Source organism: Pinus tabuliformis, chromosome J (assembly GCF_031772625.1).
Source record: "Pinus tabuliformis cultivar Carrire ecotype Pingquan chromosome J, CPIR1, whole genome shotgun sequence".
Classification (NCBI taxonomy): domain Eukaryota; kingdom Viridiplantae; phylum Streptophyta; class Pinopsida; order Pinales; family Pinaceae; genus Pinus; species Pinus tabuliformis.
The window spans coordinates 1164121232-1164139664 of record NC_142295.1 but is presented as its reverse complement, the minus strand read 5'-3'; positions in this window follow the sequence as shown (position 1 = coordinate 1164139664).

Sequence of the window (18433 nt, the reverse complement as noted above, 5' to 3'; positions counted from 1 at the left end):
TGATACCATTTGATACCAATGCACTCACCTTTCCCTAACCATGGTCGCCCAAAATAACATTTTCAATTTCCTTTCTCTATCGTTGTTTGATTTCATACAGAGGATTGCTTGAAAGCCCTCGAATCAAGACAATTAAGGTTAAACTTTTAAAAAATGGCATTAGTTCTTACCCTATCACCCAATACAACCAAAATTTACCATCAAATCTTTGTGCAAACCCCAAATTTATGTTTACAAGAGAACCCTCGAATTCCTTCTAAATCTAGATATGCGAGCAATCCAGTTCCTTCCCAGTCTGGATGTGATAGTGTGTTCTTCGATACTTGTACACCTAGATGCTTTTCAATAACGATTTTCCTTGTATATTTTTTATTTCTACGTGTAAATTCGGGTATCCTGTCATTCCTCTAGTCTGGATACATCCCACCTGGTCCAAATAGTTCGTGTTGATCCACGTATTGCATTATTTTGAATGCCTCCCTTTAATCCAGATAACTAGCTCCCTTGATTTCGATAATTGCTACTTGTAACTTTCAATCTAGATGCCTTTGTCCGGGTTAACTTGATTCATAATTTCCCAAGTTCTTTCTCCTCGATGTTTGAACCAAATATTTTATCCAAGGATTTAGATATCTAGCCCCTCGCTCGACTTCACAGTTGAATTAGCAACCAAATACACGAGTCAAATTAACATTTGAATGCTTTTATAGGTCCACACCTCATTGAGTCAACAATGAGGCTTAACTTCTTTCCATAGACCTTGGTTAAACTGGACATATTACAAACTGAATAGCTTATAGGTTCATTCTCGTGGACTTACCTAGACAAAATTTATTCCCGTCTCCATCAATTAATGGATCTGGGGTTAAGAATCGACTCCCACTTAACATTGCGCTGCTTATTTGTCGTGGATGTTGGACTACTATATTAGCGACATATGATGCACAATTCTTCATTCTTATCAACGGATCGGAATTTTATGCTGAAATATTAATCTCCCTCTTTGCTAGGTTTCATTATGTTGAATTTCATTTCAGTTTAGTAGAGTTTCACTCTAGTTATTTATTGTTGATATTTTCTATGTATTTTATTTAACTATTCTAAATATTGAGAAGAACAATTTTTATTTCACAATTTCTATTTATTCTTTATCATGGTATCAAAACACCATGTTACATAAGATTCCAGAGAGAAAAAAACAGAGACCAACAAATCAAAAAGACAAAAAAACGAAATTGGTTATTAAATAAAAAAGACGAAACTGATCATTATCTCAACTATAAGTGATTTTTTTTTTTTAAATATGCCCAGAGCACCATGCTGTGAGGAGCAGGGATAAAATTTGACGGGCAATTTACCTGAAGTGATTTGCCCATTAAATACAGTCAAAACTTCTTTTTACAAATCGTCAACATTTTATATTAAAAGGATTGAAACATTTATTAGAGTTGTTCAAACGGGTGCTTAGGATTTAAGATTCCTACTCTGGTGAGGAGCAAGCACGTTACTCAAAGTTAAGAAAGTCCAAAAAGGAGCGACTCACGTGTACAATCTTAATAGGTACGTTGAATTTGAAAGTCAAAGATTGACTCCTCATAACGAAGGCACGTATTCTCCATAAAAACCCCTTGCACAAACGACGAGCCATATTTGCAAAATACGAAGGAGCCTCCATTTATAACGTTCACGTTCTCATTTTTTTGTTCCTTAATTCTGCGTGATTGATTGAACGTTGTTTTCTTTTTATTATTATTATTATGAATTTTCAAATGCTTAAACGAATTGGAGATTTTGTTTTTTAATAGCTTCCTTAAAAAGGTTTTAAAAGGCAAGATCTCCTAACAAAGCTATTAGTTTTGTTTGGAATATTAATTCCTTTTGAAAAGGCTTAATTAAAAAGGGGTTCCACATTTTGAAAGGATGAAATATATTCTAAAAGAGGAATGTTATTGAAATTGAAAGGGTTTTTTAAGTTTTGTTTGGAATATTAATTCCTTTTGAAAAGGCTTAATTAAAAAGGGGTTCCACATTTTGAAAGGATGAAATATATTCTAAAAGAGAAATGTTATTGAAATTAAAAGGATTTTTTAAATTCAAAAGTTTTTTTTAAGACTTTTTTAATTAAAGAAATTTGAATTTGTTATTAAAAAAAAGGGAAGGCGTTGAAATTTTTAAGGGAGATATTTTTGTTTTGTAAAAAAGATTGTAAAAGTTATGTATATTTGCATTTCAAAAAAAATATTTTTTTTAGCTCTTTGTTACAATTTTTGAATTTGCTTGATAAAAATTACAAGTTTTGGTTTTTAAGAAAGAAGATATTTCTACAAGCTGGAGAGACTTGGGATACACTTCAAAATGAGTATATAGAGTCGACCCAAGAAGCATGAGTGACCATGATCAATAATCAAAAGAATGCAACTATTGAACTTAGAGAAAAAGAGCATAGAGCCAAACGTTGGATAAAGAACTCAGTTGATAACTATATCTTTGACAATATCGCTAGCACATACATAGTAAAAGAAGGTTTTGGTATTTTGAAAAATGCATATTAAGGTAATTATACAACGAAGACTGTTAAATTGCAAACATTGAGAGCTCAGTTTGAAACCTTCAAGATGACTAACATAGAGAATGTGGACCAGTACATGACTAGAGCCATGGGAATAGTAAATAAGATCAAACTCATTGGTGAAACCATTACAGATCAGAAGATTGTTGAAAAAGTCCTTCAAAGCCTGCACAAGAAAAATGACATGGTTGTAACAACCATTCTGTAATCCAAATATTTTACAACTTTCTCAATAGAACAACTCACTGGATCACTTTTGGCACATGAAACAATACTCGACTTGGTAGAAGATTCCATGGAACAAGCTTTCAAAGCACAACTCTCATTTGGAAAAGGCAAAAGCAGAGGATATAGAGGTGGCAGAAAGTGAGGCAGAGGTTGAGGGAGAGGCAAATCAGAACATCATCATGCAACAGAGCAATGGATACCTCCACAAAACTAAACTTAGAGAAGTAGAACATGGAGAAAATTTAATGTCCAATATTATTAATATAAGAAATTTGGGCATTATGAACATGAATGCAAAAAGAAAGAGTCGAATCAACAAAGAGGTAGTTTCATCTCTCTGAAACAATGTTTCTTTCATGCCATATTTCTAAAGACACTCATAGCGAGAAATTTTTGTTGTTGAATAGTGGCTGGAGCTATCGTATAATAGGTAACAAAAATATGCTTTCTTATCTTGATGCTTCCATAGCATCATAAATTACTCTTGGAGATTGTTCGTTTATTAAAGCTAAAGGGAAAGGTATTGTCATTTTTCTTACTAGACATAATCAATAGAAATACATATGTGGTGTTTATTATGTTCCATATCTGAAGCACAACCTCATTAGTGTAGGACAATTGATGGAACATGGTTATGACATGGTATTCCAAGGAAACACATGTTTTATCTACAACAAACCTCCCATTACAAGACTGACAACAAAAGCTTAAAAGCCCAAGAATAGGATGTTTCCATTGACTCTTAGAAATCGAAATCCCTTGCAGCCTTTTGCGCACAATGTATCAAGAATAGATGAGTCTTAGCTTTGACATTCTAGGTAGGGTATATCCCATTCAAGAGTCTAAGTCTACTTCAGAAACATTTAATCATCATTGGTATCCCTGATATGAATGAAAAAGATTGTAATTGTGAAATTTTTGTTCTATCTACGCAGAAAAGAGATAACTTTCCCAGATCTTCCTCTAGAGAAAAAGAACCTTTAAAGCTAGTTCATACAAATATATGTGGCTCAATGTAGACACAATCCATTGGTGGTAGTATTTATTTTATGACATCCATTGATGATTATAGCAAGAAGGTATGGGTGTATTTTCTCAAAAATAGATTATATACTTTCTCAATATTTAAAGAGTTCAAAACATAAGCATAAAAGAAGAGTGGAAAGCCTTTGAAAGTACTAAGATCCGAAAGAGGAGGAGAATACAGTTCCAATGAATTCAAATATTTTTTTCAACAATAAGGAATCATCATGCATAACACAACAAGATATACTCCGCAAGAGAATGGAGTAGCAGAAATGAAAAATCAGTCAATCATGAACATGGCCAGATGTATGCTCTGTGAGAAGGAGTTGTCAATTAACTATTGGGCTGAAGCAGTTTCGACAACAATGTATGTTCTCAACATATCTCCAATCACCAACTTTCAAGATACAATACCTCAAGAAGCATGGGATGGTAAAAACGTAAGCGTATCTCACTTTATAATTTTTGAATCACTATCTTTTTCACATGTTCCTCAACAGATAAGAAAGAAGCTTCATGATAGGAGTGAAATATGTATTTTCATAGACTATAGTGAGAATTCAAAGGTCTATAGACTTTACAATCCAGGTACCAAGAAGTTTGTGTTGGGAATCATGATTGTCGTTAGACCAAAACACATAGGTGTTGTTAGTCAACAATCACTTTGCAAAATATAAGGATCCATAAGAGTCGGTTAGTCTGGATGTTGTGAAACACATTAGGAGCATTGGTTTATCCAATTTCTAATAATCTCCCCCCAATGTGAGTTGGGTGTGTATCGAACTTGTGACCTACACTCTGATACCACTTGTTAGAAATCACGATCGTCGTTAGACCAAAACCCACATGTGTTACTCAACGATCGCATCACTCGAAATAAGGATCCACGAGAGGCAGTTAGTCCATGTTGCGAAACATATGGGGAGCGTTGGTTTATCCAATGTCTAATAATTTTTTTTAAGTAAAGATGTTACATTTTTTGAAAATAAATCTTGGTTTGATCATGTTGATGAAGGTTCACATCAGTCCTTTTATCGACCACATCTACCAATATTGTAGGTTCAAGAAGAGCCATACCATTATGAAAATGGTACATCTTCAAGCAGTGAATCTACTAGTGACTCAACATCTTCAGAAGAAAATTAGAAAACAAGAAGCATCAGAGAAATACATGAGCGAGAGAATGAGTATGACGAGAAAAATATGTTTGCATTTCTTTCATCCCAACTAACCCATTTTGAAGAAGCGGTTAAAAAAAAGCATTGGTTTGATGCAATGAACCAACAAATTGTTTCCATAAAGAAGAACGAGACTTGTGTGTGTTATATTTTTTCTATGACTAGTCACTCGTGTGGGGGGATAGAAACCTTCCCTGTTTGTTGTGCCGATCGTAGCAGGGGGGTCATAGGGGGTCTCAGGGGGGTGGTAGCCTCCCTGCACAGGGTCTGGGGCAGTGCCCTGAGAAATTTGTTTTGGACCCTATATTAGGTGGGTGGACCTACCTATGGTTTTCTGCATGGTTTTTCCACATGGTTTTGGGCATGATGGTTTTATGCCCATGGTATTTTGTAGATTCGGTCAATTGAACTACGGTTATGTTCTAATCTAGTGTTAATGAATTGGGGTTTATGAATGTTTCAGCATGTATATATATGTATCATAACATTGAAAGGAACATGATGAAAAATCAATTCGGTACTCCTTGTTTTGGGATCGGGAAAATCTTTCTGTATAATTGTTTTATGTTTTATGTTCTCACCATTTTTATTTTTATTTTTTTAGAATCCGTATGTAGGTGATTTCTGTACAGGTTTAAAACCTACAACTTGGTAATTAGCTAATCTCCAAAGAGACGAAATGAAGATTGATGTAAAATGGGTATATAAGACCAATTTGAATGAAAAAAGAGAGATTGAGAAACATAAGGCAGGTTTGGTTGCCAAAGGGTTCTCACAATAGTTTGGTGTCGAATATGGTGAACCCTTTGCTCCAGTAATAAGGTTAGATACTATAAAAACCATTTTATCCACAACAACTCAACACAAATGGAAGATCTATCAAACTTGGTGTAAAATCTACTTTCTTAAATGGTATATTGTAGGAAGAAATTTATGTAGAGCAACCTCCTAGTCTTGAATTTTTAGTAGATGAGCCTAAGGTATACATATTTATTAAAGCTTTGTATGGTTTGAATCAAGCTCCAAGACCTTGGTATAGTCGCATTGACACCTATCTCATCAAAAGTGGCTTTTGTAGAAGCAGTCATGAGCCAACTTTGTATACCAAAATACATTAAGGTAAAAGTCTTACTTTATGCCTTTACATAGATGATCTTCTTTATACAGAAAATATGATGTTAGAAGACCTCAAAGCAACACTGCAAGCAAATTTTGATATGACTGATCTAAGGGTCATGAAATACTTCTTAGGCATTGAAATTCAAGAATTTTGTAATGAAATTTCTGTTGATCAGCAAAAATATGCCAGTGACATCATCTAAAAGTTCAGAATGACCAATTACAAACCAACTAATACACATGTTGCTCAAGGCACCAAGATGAGCAAAGAAGATGTAGTACAAACAATTGATCCCGCATTGTATAAAATTCTAGTTGATAGTTTGCTATATCTCAATGAAACTAGACCTAATATCATGTTTGTTACTAGTTCTATCTCCAGGTTTATGCAATCACCTAAGATTGTTCATTGGAAGGTTGCAAAAAGGATCTTAAGTTATATTGCAAGGACCATAGACTATGATTTGTTCTATACACATTCTGAAAATTATTCACTTTCATGTTATACAAACAATGATTTTCCAGAGAGTTTAGATAACCACAAAAGCACCTCAAGGTATGTTTTTCATCTTGGAACCAATCTGATTTTATGGGAATCTAAGAAGCAGTCATGTCATTTCAATATCTTATGCAAAGGAAGAATATGTAGCAGGAAATTCAACATCTTGTAGTAGTGTGGATTTTCCAGAGTTTAGATAACCGCAAAAGCACCTCAAGGTATGCTTTTCATATTGGAACCAATCTGATTTCATGGGAATCTAAGAAGCAGTCAGGTCATTTCAATATCTTATGCAAAGGAAGAATATGTAGCAGGAAATTCAACATATTGTAGTAGTGTGGTTGAGAAGATTATTGAAAGATATTTCAAATGCTCAAAAGCAGTCAAATCTTATATACTATGATAATAGTTTAGCAATTTCTTTATCAAAAAAACCATGTTTTCCACAAAAAGAGCAAGAAATTTGACACATGTTTGCATTTCATCAGTGATCTTGTTAATGATGTAGACATAGTTTCACAAAGCCATTTAGCGAAAAAATATTTGAATTTCAAAGAGGAAAATTAAGCATTGTATGTGCCTCTACTTGTAACACTTGAGATTAGGAGGGAATGTTGAGATTCTAATCTCAATTTCTGTTAGGTGTCATCGCATTTGATTATGTTGTCTGCTAGGTGTCATCGCATTTGATTATGTTGTCTGCTAGGTGTCATACTAAATTTGGTTTTACTCATGGTTACCAAACTTGAATTTGAATACGAATTTGAATTTGAATTGATATGGAAAAAAAATCAGCTACCTAAAATTCAATGCGAAAAAATTCAGAAATATAAATCTTGCAATTTTATTTTATTTTAATTTAAAAATCTTTTATATATTTTTACTTTAGATCTTCTTAAATAATTAATTATAAACTAAAACAATCAATAATATTATATATATATCTAATATTATATAATTTAATTAAAAAAACCATAAAATTGTATCATTTTTAGAAAAGTGTAACAACCTCAAATAATATAATTAATAACTTCATTGTTAATTAATAACTAAAAACTAAATATCTTATTGTAGATTTTGTCTTTCCATCGAGTTGAAAGTGCACTCTGTTCATACAGTTAATAGATGCACATTCTACTCAACCCAAAATAGGGGGGAGGAGGGAAGAAATTTATTATTTTTAGCAACTATAAAATTACTATCTCTTATTTATTATTTTTCACAATGTAATTTTTTAATATGAAATTTACTATTTCTTATACTTTTTAATATAGAAATTTTTGTTTTTTAGCTTTTAATATTAATTTTTTTATTAACAAAATTATTTCACCAAATTAAATGAAAATTAAAATGTTTTAAATTTTAATATAATTTTTTTTTTTGATATTTAACTTTAGATTAACAAAATTTGGATATATCTTCGAGTTTTTCTGGTGAAATTGGTAAAAATGGTTTTACTTCAGTTTAATCAAGTTTCACTCGAGTTATTTATTGTTGATATTTTATGAGTATTTTATTTAACTATTATAAATATTGAAAAAAGCAATCTCTACTCCATATTTTGTATTCATTCTTTGTCACCTTAAAAAATATTGATGATTTGTAGAATTTTTGTGTTACAAGATATTAATTTTGATCTTATTTAAACACCTTAGACTGCACTATAACTCAAATCTCATTCTACAAACCCTTCCCTACAAATTTTCACCCTGCAATAATGAGTTCAATGATTAAGCTTTACACACAATATTGTTCAAATTTAAATCAATCCTTCAATAAATTTTACAAGAATCAGAAAACTGCTCAGATATGAGAGTCATCGCACAATCTCTTTTATTAAACCTCACATTATGAGTGAATTCATTCCAAAATTCCTCTCGTCAACTATATCAACCCAAATTTGGCCATATTTTACAATAAATGCTCATTATAACCTTTTGAATCTACTCAGCTTTCTTAGATTACTCAACCAGACATATCTCTCTGTTTTACATTATTTTATATATACTCTAGTCATCACAAACTTGTCTACATACATTATTTTATATATATTCTAATCATCACAAACTTGTCTACATACAATGGTTTCCACCTGATCATTCACCTCAGGTAATCATTCACCTCAGGTAATGTATTACTTGATGATGTGAAAATAATCTGTCATTTTTCCCATCAATCTCTATTACATTTGAAAAATCAAATTCTTATTTTAAATACAAAATATTAATTTAACCCATCAATCTCTATTACATTTGAAAAATCAAATTCTTATTTTAAATACAAAATATTAATTTAAAATATTAAATTAAATTAAATTAAGAAAATTAATTCTCTTTAGTAAACATGGTATGACCTCCTTGGTTTTGTTAAAAAATACTCCAGCATGACACATTGTATTTTGGGTGGTATTGCAGAGAACAAAACATTGTATTTTAGGTGTTATTGCATAGAAGAAATTTAATTGCATTAAATAGATTAATGCTTCTCTTGAAGGTTGGAATTAGTATGAGTTATTGCGTGTCCAAAATGAATATGTTAAGTTTAATTAGGTTGCAGATTTTAAAAATATTCTCAAATTTAATGTTAGAAATAGTATAAAAAATTATTGTGCTTAACAGTGAACTTAATCAAATTACAAATTTTGAAAATATTCTCACATCTAATATTGGAATTACTATAAAAAAAATTACTGTGATTAACATCAATGATGTGAACTTAATCGAATTGAACATTTTGAAAATTTTCTCAAAACTAATGCAGAGCTAGGTAAATTGTTTTACATAGCTCCGTTTCATCAAATTCCAAATGACCATCAAGGTTTATATCAATTGTTTCGAAAATCCAATATGCTCCGGAGAAATGAAGGGGCGCTAAGGGATTGTTGAAACAACATTGCTATTGGAACATCGTACATGCACATGCAACCTTCTCATAATGCTGGGGATTGTCACCTGTAGTATCTCCGGTCAAACTGCGGCGGTGCCCTGCCCCGGCAGAAAGACATGCACAGTAAGGATTTCCCTTGCTATATATGATTTAGTCGTCATATACTTCTGGCATTTTATTGGAATTTATATATTAGAAGGCGGGGGAACCACAACCGATCAGAATCCCGCTGGTGGTTCTGTCGGGAGATTGCCGTGTCAGTTTGACTATTCCGTAGATGCTGGCACACAAATTTGCGGTGTCATTTTGTCTTGAGAATCTGAAGCCCACCTCACCTCATCACAAATATTTGGGGACCAATTCATTTCTTCCGGCCAGCACCAATATGGCTCGTGTCAGGGCCGAGGGTCAGGCACTCAGGCTTGCCTCTTGTTCACACAAATTTATAATTTGTCTGTCTGACCGTTAGATTAGACCATTGTCTGACCGTTAGATTAGACCATTGGCAAAATGCATGAACGTCGATCCTTCTTTTAAATATTCTTTCGACGAGGGGAATCCCAAAATAATAATGAGTACCACATGCTGTGCGTATATGCGTGCGCTTTGGTATTTTTATCGAACAACATGTGCAATTGATTCAGTTTTTTGTCTTCACGTGTTCATTCAAGAGCATATCTTGTCTTATTTGAATGCCACTTTAACATCATTGATCTGTTAAACATGATTAGCTTGGTTCCTTTCTATTGCACAAACCTAATGAACTAAACTTGTTATCAAGCCGACGTGTCCATGAAGCAAACAATATTGAAACAACGAGAGAAATTGATGTTTGCATAGTTAGAAACAAAAATGAAACATCGAAAGAAATTGGTGTTTGCAGAGTTAAAGAGATGAATTTGATGGGTTAATTGTTCTTAGCATTTTAAGTTTTCGATAGGTAAAGTGTTAGTAGAGTTGTGCATTGAATCAAATCTTTTAAGGTTTGAATATGTTTTTAGAGTAAAAAATTTGAAAGAAAAAATTTCTTACCTTTAATGGATGTGTAGTGTTTTTTTCTCCTTAAAATTTTTTAGAGTGCAAATGTAAAAAAAAACAATTTCTCTTTCTCAATCAATCTGCAGTGGTTTTCTCTCTCTACATATATTATCTTTTCATTATTTAAATAATATTTTTGAGAGCAATATAAAATATATAAAAATTGACAACAAATAAACTATGCAAGAACCAAAACCAAAAAAATGCTACCTTTTCATTATTTAAATAATATTTTTGAATGCAATATAAAATATATAAAAATTGACAACAAATAAACTATACAAGAACCAAAACAAAAAAAAAAATGCTAGAATTTTTGAAAAATTGACAAGAAGTAAATTATACAAGAACCAAAATATAAACTAGTGAGACTACTTCAAACCCTTTAAATATAAAAACTTTTTTTTTCAATTTTTTTATATGATTTATACATAAATTTTTTAAACTATTTATAATATATACATATTTGACATTAAAATATTTGACATAACATATTTTATCTATGTACTACAATTCCCAAATTAAAATGGTTTTTTTAGTAATATATTTTAAGATACTTAAAATTACTTAATGCACCATATTAAAATATTTTACCGATAATAACACATCTCTCTCTTATTAGGTCTTCAAATAGTTTATTTAAATTATGTGTTGAAATAATTTTGAAAAGTATTAGGGTTAAACATCGTACTAACACAATTTTTAACTTCTATAAAGTAATTCACACCATTTTTAACTTCTACTTACTTTATGTGAAATTATATGATATGTTTACTACATACAATACAATATTGAGTTACAATAGTGAGGATGGGGTTATTGATGTTTTATAATGATTTTAATTAAAACTAACATAACATGCATATTCCATTTTGTTTAATTAAGGAAATTTTTTTAAGAGAGACACATGTCAAGTCCATGTTAAGGATAGACATAATTGTCGTAATAAAGCAATATTGAGAGGGCAGTGTGAATCAATATTGCAAAACCTTTATAAAATTTTATCTTTTCAATACTTAAAACAAATAACAAATATGCAACAATAAAAGTTCAGTTAGCACAACAAGAGAACACTAGGATTTTAGTTGGAAACCCTTGAATGGAAGAAAACCACCAAAATCCATTTGCTTGCTTCTCCTTTATTTTTTGAAAATATTATTCTTTACATAAATAAGCTAGCCCCAACTATCCATTTTATTGGCCACTACCAACAAGGAGCCACCGCCCCTGCAACAATATTACAAGCCTCCACTTGCTTGTGTTAAACACACAAATTGGAAACCAATTCAACTATATATTATTAAGAATGATGTACATAGTATACATATAAATACAACAAGAAAATCGTTGATTCAATTTACAGGTTTTCTTGGACCCTAAGAACTCATTACAATAACAGACCTACCCAAATCTCAATCACGAGGATTAGGTGTCTAAGTACCCCCTTAAACCGAAGAGATTTATCAAAGTCTAAGAATGAGAGCTAAAAATGCAAAAATGTGTCACAACCAATGGTTGAGTAGGCTCTGTCATGGTTTTTAAGAGAAAACCACAACTAATAAAAAAATGTGGGAGAGCCCAGTTTCTTAACTACTGATGGTTTAAGGATGGCCACCAAATAAGGAATTATCATAGTAGTTCCTAAAACAAACCAACTTTGGAACTATCAAAGAAGTTCCTGGAACGAATCTCAACATGCCAAAAACATACAGTCTTGCTCATAGAGTATAATTCTCATGGTGCATAAGTAAAAAAAGGTATGTCTACAACTCTGAATCTAATTTCTAAACTCAAACTCTAGGGTGTCGCAGTAATATTTGATTATCTCTGACCCAGGCTTGATTGAAAAATCTTCAAACATGTAGCAGACTATCAATTCCCCCTTGTTAGGTACAGGGTGAGAAGATGAAGTAGTCTTCACTACAAGGCTAGTTAATACTCTCGAACAAATTGTGTGGCATGACTTGTAAATCTTCTTGGTAGTTTTAGACCAATCCCAAAGAGAAATCCATCCAAAATTAATTTTCTCTCTTGCAGTAGTCTTATGCTTGAAAGATCAGTTAGAATGATGATTCTTTTGTTTACAATGTTCAAAAGGGTGAAGACCATAATAATGATATTTCTCATGTCCAACTCTATCATAATTTTGACATATAATGAATTTTTGTGGGTCAACATCATCCAAAAATGCAGCACTACAAAAATGTATAAGATTTGAAAAATCAAGAACATGAAAAGAAACATCATTATTATATTCCACATAAGTTATGTTTTTGTTGTGGACGATTTCTGCCCAAGATCTAATGAATTCTTTAGAAATGACAATTTTCAAATATATATGCAAATTACCGTTGCATACACTTGCTTTGTTGGTGCACTGAACTGCTCAATTATCATTTTCTAATTGTTGATCAATCTCCAATTCATGCTCAAATAAGTTGTTCAGAACAAAAACATGTTCAAAATTGCAACTCATCTTTAGTTCTTATAGTTCATCCTTTTGTAACTGCGACTCTATTTAGAGAAATTCAAATGTCTTTTTTACATCATGTAGATCAAATTTGATATCAACAAGAATAAATTTGTTGATATTTATTGTGTCATCAACATTAGATTTAATCAGAGTATTCAATAATTCTAATACTTTATCAAGCTTGGTCAAACTAAGGGTGTCGGCTTCAACTGAAAATGCACCCATTTTACAATCAGTAGTGAGGAACTATGCAAATCAACTAGAAAGGATTAGTCATGTAAGAACAATTCTAATATGATGTTGAATACTAATTGAACCAATAAAACATATGATGTTATCTTCTTGTTTCCCAACAAGTGCAATGAGTATCACAACCTCCAAAATTACCTTCCTCTTGTAAAATAAATAAATTACCAAGCACAAGGATTTGAACTTGTGACCTTTAATATACCAAAGTAGCTATATTAGCTTTTCTCACCACAATGTCATCTCCTTTTCTTGATTGTATACTCATAAATTCTATAGTTTAAACATAACCAAATCAAAATCAAATCTCAACAAAAATTGAAACCTGATGTCAACTTCGGAGGCTTCAACATCACTCCTCAACAACCATGTTCAAACATAAAATTTCTCATATTCTAGATTTTTAATTTTGTTTTTTCCAGTGATGGCAATAGTGACATCATTCATACTAAGCATTAATTCAACAATTGTGACATTGCAAGGAACAAAATTTCTCTTTGTTCAATAATTTTTCATCCAGAGAACTCAAAATGGATAGCTAATTCAACAAACATGCATTCATTGTGGGAGCTTTGTTAGAGCTGATGAGGTTGCAGATGATTTAGTTTGTCACCAACACTCGGTGCCATGGACGAATTGCTCAAAAGGATTTCCAAAGACACATCCAAACTTCCAGGCTTCACAACTAAAAATGATTAAAGAATTTGGTGAATTAACTAGGGTGATTAGCAACCTTTGAGGTTAGTAGATTGAAATGTCACAACATAATGTTCCATAGACGATGGAGGGAAAATGGAAATTATGTCTAGGGATGACCGTTTCCTTCTAATATTGGAGAAACATAGGTGAATTATCAACACCACTTGACTATAAAAGGAAAAAAAATATGTCACAGGCTCATGGAATTCGGTCATGTTGGAATATATGGATTGATGGCGAATATCTTGGATTGCTTGGAGAATATAACTCGTGTATGGCTATCAAACTCTCTTGGGGTGATTGGTGTAAATCTTGACAGAATAAACAGATATGTATGACGTGTAAATGAGCGATGTACAGTTATGTGTAAATGTGTGGTTTCTATTTGGCTTACAACCTAGTAATAGCATAAACTAATTCGAATTAGCATTTACTATTATTACAATCTTGGATGATAATCACAATCAACATAAAATATATTGGATTTGTACCTCATACCAGATTTAGGGGTGGCAGAGAAAACAATGGACAAAAGCATCAAAATAATTCAAGAATCTTAAGAAGTCTTTGGATTCCCTCACGCGCTAGTCCTTCACATTGGCATTCACTATGCTTAATCTGCTAGTTCTTGTATATCCTATATTACTCAGATTTTCCACTTGAATATGAATCAAATGCAACATATTATACCCCTTATTTCACCTTCTAACTGGTCTTTAGAGATATAGCCATACACAATGCCCTCGATTTTTGTTTTGATCCCTATGGAGGCTCTCTGCACAATGCTTCTTTTAAAGACCACCTCTCACACCATGGTTTGGTCAAAGATATTTCTTACCAACAAGAGATCATACTCATGAGTTGTAACACCCCCTTCTCCCAAGTCCACCCAAGCAATCAACCAGTCGAGGTAAACATGTGACGAGAGAGGCTACTATAAGGGATTCAAATTCCTTGGTAACCTTAAGTAAATGGGACCGACGGAACATATCAAACAAGCCTATCCACATCAACAACAACACCATTAGGAGACATGTCAGCCACTCAGACATCTTGCCCCTAAGTCCCACTGATGATTTAAGCATTTTAACCCTTGGTCGCTCTCATGCTATATGCATGATAGTGTCCAACAACCCAAAGTCGCTCTCATAGGCCTATGTGTTAGCGACTGTGGAATTTTCTCAACAGACCTGTGCCAACGACCCCGAGATTGAGCCACTTTTCTATCTCAAATTCCCAGCCTCTACCCACAACCTGCTACAACCTTCATAATCCATCAAAGACATGATAAAAATGTTGATAAAGAAAAAATAAACCTTACGAATAGGTCCGAGCATCCCCAACTAAGACTTGACATTCTGTCAAACACTTGGCATCAATGAAATCTACAATTCTAAGATACAAGACATATCATAAATGACTGAAAGAACTTATGAAACATAACGAGAGGGATCACCTACTTATCCATTGAACTATTATATCATCAATTAGGTCTTGCATCCATCAATTTAACAATTACAAGAAAATACATGAAATTACCATGACATGAACCAGTCATTTAACCATGCTTATAACCAGCATAAAACCATATAAATATTAGCGACATGATAGTCATTAAATCCACATATAAACCAATGAAAAAGTAAGACAACTTAGCTTTTATTAATCATAGGCAAATTCGACCAGGTTTGTGACTTCCACGTACCACCCGACCATAGACATTGCTGAACCAAATCTTTCTTTCAACTAGTCACCCCTGTGCCATATTCCAAGCAAGAATGTGGGATCTCATAGAAAAAACAATCAATGAACAACCAATGGAATCCAGAGGTTAAACCACCTCCATCTTCGTCAAACCATGATCACACGAAAACCGATGCTTTGATCACAACCCAATTGAACTTGGAATGTCATCCAGAATCCATCACTATCCTTGAGAATTTTTTTGTCTCCTTATCTCTCAGGCTTTACCGCAATCTAATCCTGGATCACTAGGCCATAAACTGAGACCAGTCTCTTAGGATTCACTGTAATCCAAACCTAGATCACTAGGCTCTAAATTGATACTTCTCCCTTGGGCTTTATGATGTATGCCGCCAAAACTAGTCAAGGGATTCATAGGCCTTTGGGAATGAACCTTGAGACCACCTTCGCCTTGGATTCCGAAATACATCCGGAAAACCAAATCTCAAAACCGAGATGAACATCCCAACATACCATGGCATCCAGAAAAAGGCAAGGCTAGGCTGAAAACCATTGTCATAACCTGAAAAAACCATGCCACCAAAAGAAAGAGCACCATACACCAACATGCAAAGCCATGCATGTCCAAACTAGTTAGGAAATCACACATACAAAAGGTTACCTACAAGTATTCTCGCTGAAGCTGCTTGATCCTTCTCCTCTTCCCTGATCCTTACTTTCCTTCCTTTCCCTTTCCATTATTTTCCTTCCTTTATCCAAAACTACAGTGCTCCAAGAAAACTCTAAGTGACCAAGAGTGAGAGAGAGAGAGAGAATAATGAGAGAGCTCCAAACTTGAACTGACAAAAGGTTACCAACTGATCCTCAAAATCATTTTTATTAATGAGGCCTCCATTTTCTTCATTTTCCATTATTTTCCTTCAATTTCCTCCTCACATGCAATTAGTGACCTTTCACCTTACTTTCTCCTAATTTCCTTTATTTTCATAAATAAATGTGCCAAAAACGCCTTTTTACCTTTTAATGGATTTTCCTTATCCTTTTCCAATTTTCCTTAGCCAAAACACACATCTAGTGATGCCCACTAGGATATCTTTGCCTAACGTTCAGCTTAGAATAAGTGTCCCTTGCCTGTGGTCTTGTTTTTCCTTTATTAAATTTTATTACATGAATATCTTTGACAAGGGTTGTTACAGAACCCTCCCCCTTGGGGTATACCATCCTAAGTGCTAAACCACACCATGACCTCAACAAAACCACTGAAAAGAAAACATACTTCCCATGGAGCTTTATAACTTAGCTTGTTGCAGTATTTATAATGAAAGACTTGGTCCAAAGAAAAACATCATAACAACATGACAATATAACAACCATAATAACATGACACCCATAACTTATTGGAGCTTTATAACTTAGCTCATGGAAGTATTTACATTCATATACATATACATACATATACCAAGATTGTTATAGCATAATTTACCACCTTTGTATTCTTGATGCTCTGAGTCATGGCCCCTTTAGACTTGGTCCAAATAAAAAAATGTTATTTTAAAATCCATACGCGACTCTTCCCTATAAAATGTGTGTGAACACATGGGTTCAGCTATACCCAACCCATGTATATGCTTTAAAATATGAAAAAAATATAAAATCCCTATTTTTTGGGTGGGGTTTACGGGCTACACCAAAAGCCTACTTACAGGAGCTTGTGGCCTAACTATTTCCCAACTGGAAAAATTGATTTGAGGTCATATAAATACACCTCATGGGGAAGGCCTAAGGGGAGAGAAATATATGATATCGATATTTTATCTAACTTGTCCTTGATCAACTCTGATTTATCCATGTGCCTCCTGCACTCCCAACTAGAGGAAACCCTTGTTACCTCATTCTGGTCTCCATCTCATTTATATGGCATCCACATGTATGCATTTGAAAGAGGATTATTCAGGCTTGGGCTGGACGGATATGGAGGATGGTTTCGCTTGGAGCCGTCGACGAATTAGGTTGTATTCTTCCAAATTCTTTTGCAGTCATCAATAAATAAGCCATGTCTTGTTCCTGATGTTTAGATCTTAATGCTTTAATTCATGTTTTAATCTAACTAATATATGATTTCATGTTTTATACTTATATGCTTATATGATCTAACACTTATATCATGAACACACTTTCAATTACTACTATTGTATATTCTTTTATTGAATGAGTTGTAGGTTTTAAGGCATTGGAGGAAGCAAAGGGTTTGGACCCTACAGGAATGACCTCAAATGTAGGACCTTTGGGTAATACTTCTTCTTCCTACTTTAATAGTTAAAGTATTAAGTGTTATAGACATTTTTTTGCCTTACAGCATTGAGCATGAAATGTCCATAATCTAAGGGATCCAAAGTCCCTAAACATGTTGTTCCTACCCCTAGAGGAACAAGGCTAACAAACCACAACAATTCACAGAAGTTCTCCACCAAAAACTACTCAAAACAAGTCAATTCAGGATCATTTCAGTGGCTACACTAGCTGTCTGCGCTGAATGTCAAAGCCAACACTGGCTACCTGCGTTGAATGTCAACTGGAACACTGGCTACCTGCGCTAAACGAGAGTGGACAAGTGGCAAGCTCATTTCTCAAGGTGTCAAAACCCAGGAAGCTTCCAAAATGACACTTGCCTCAGGGAATTCGACTGGTGATGAGTAAGAGGTTCCAAATCTCCAAGTGGAATCAAGAACCTCCAAGTGGACTCAAGAACTGACAGAGGGAGAGGACAC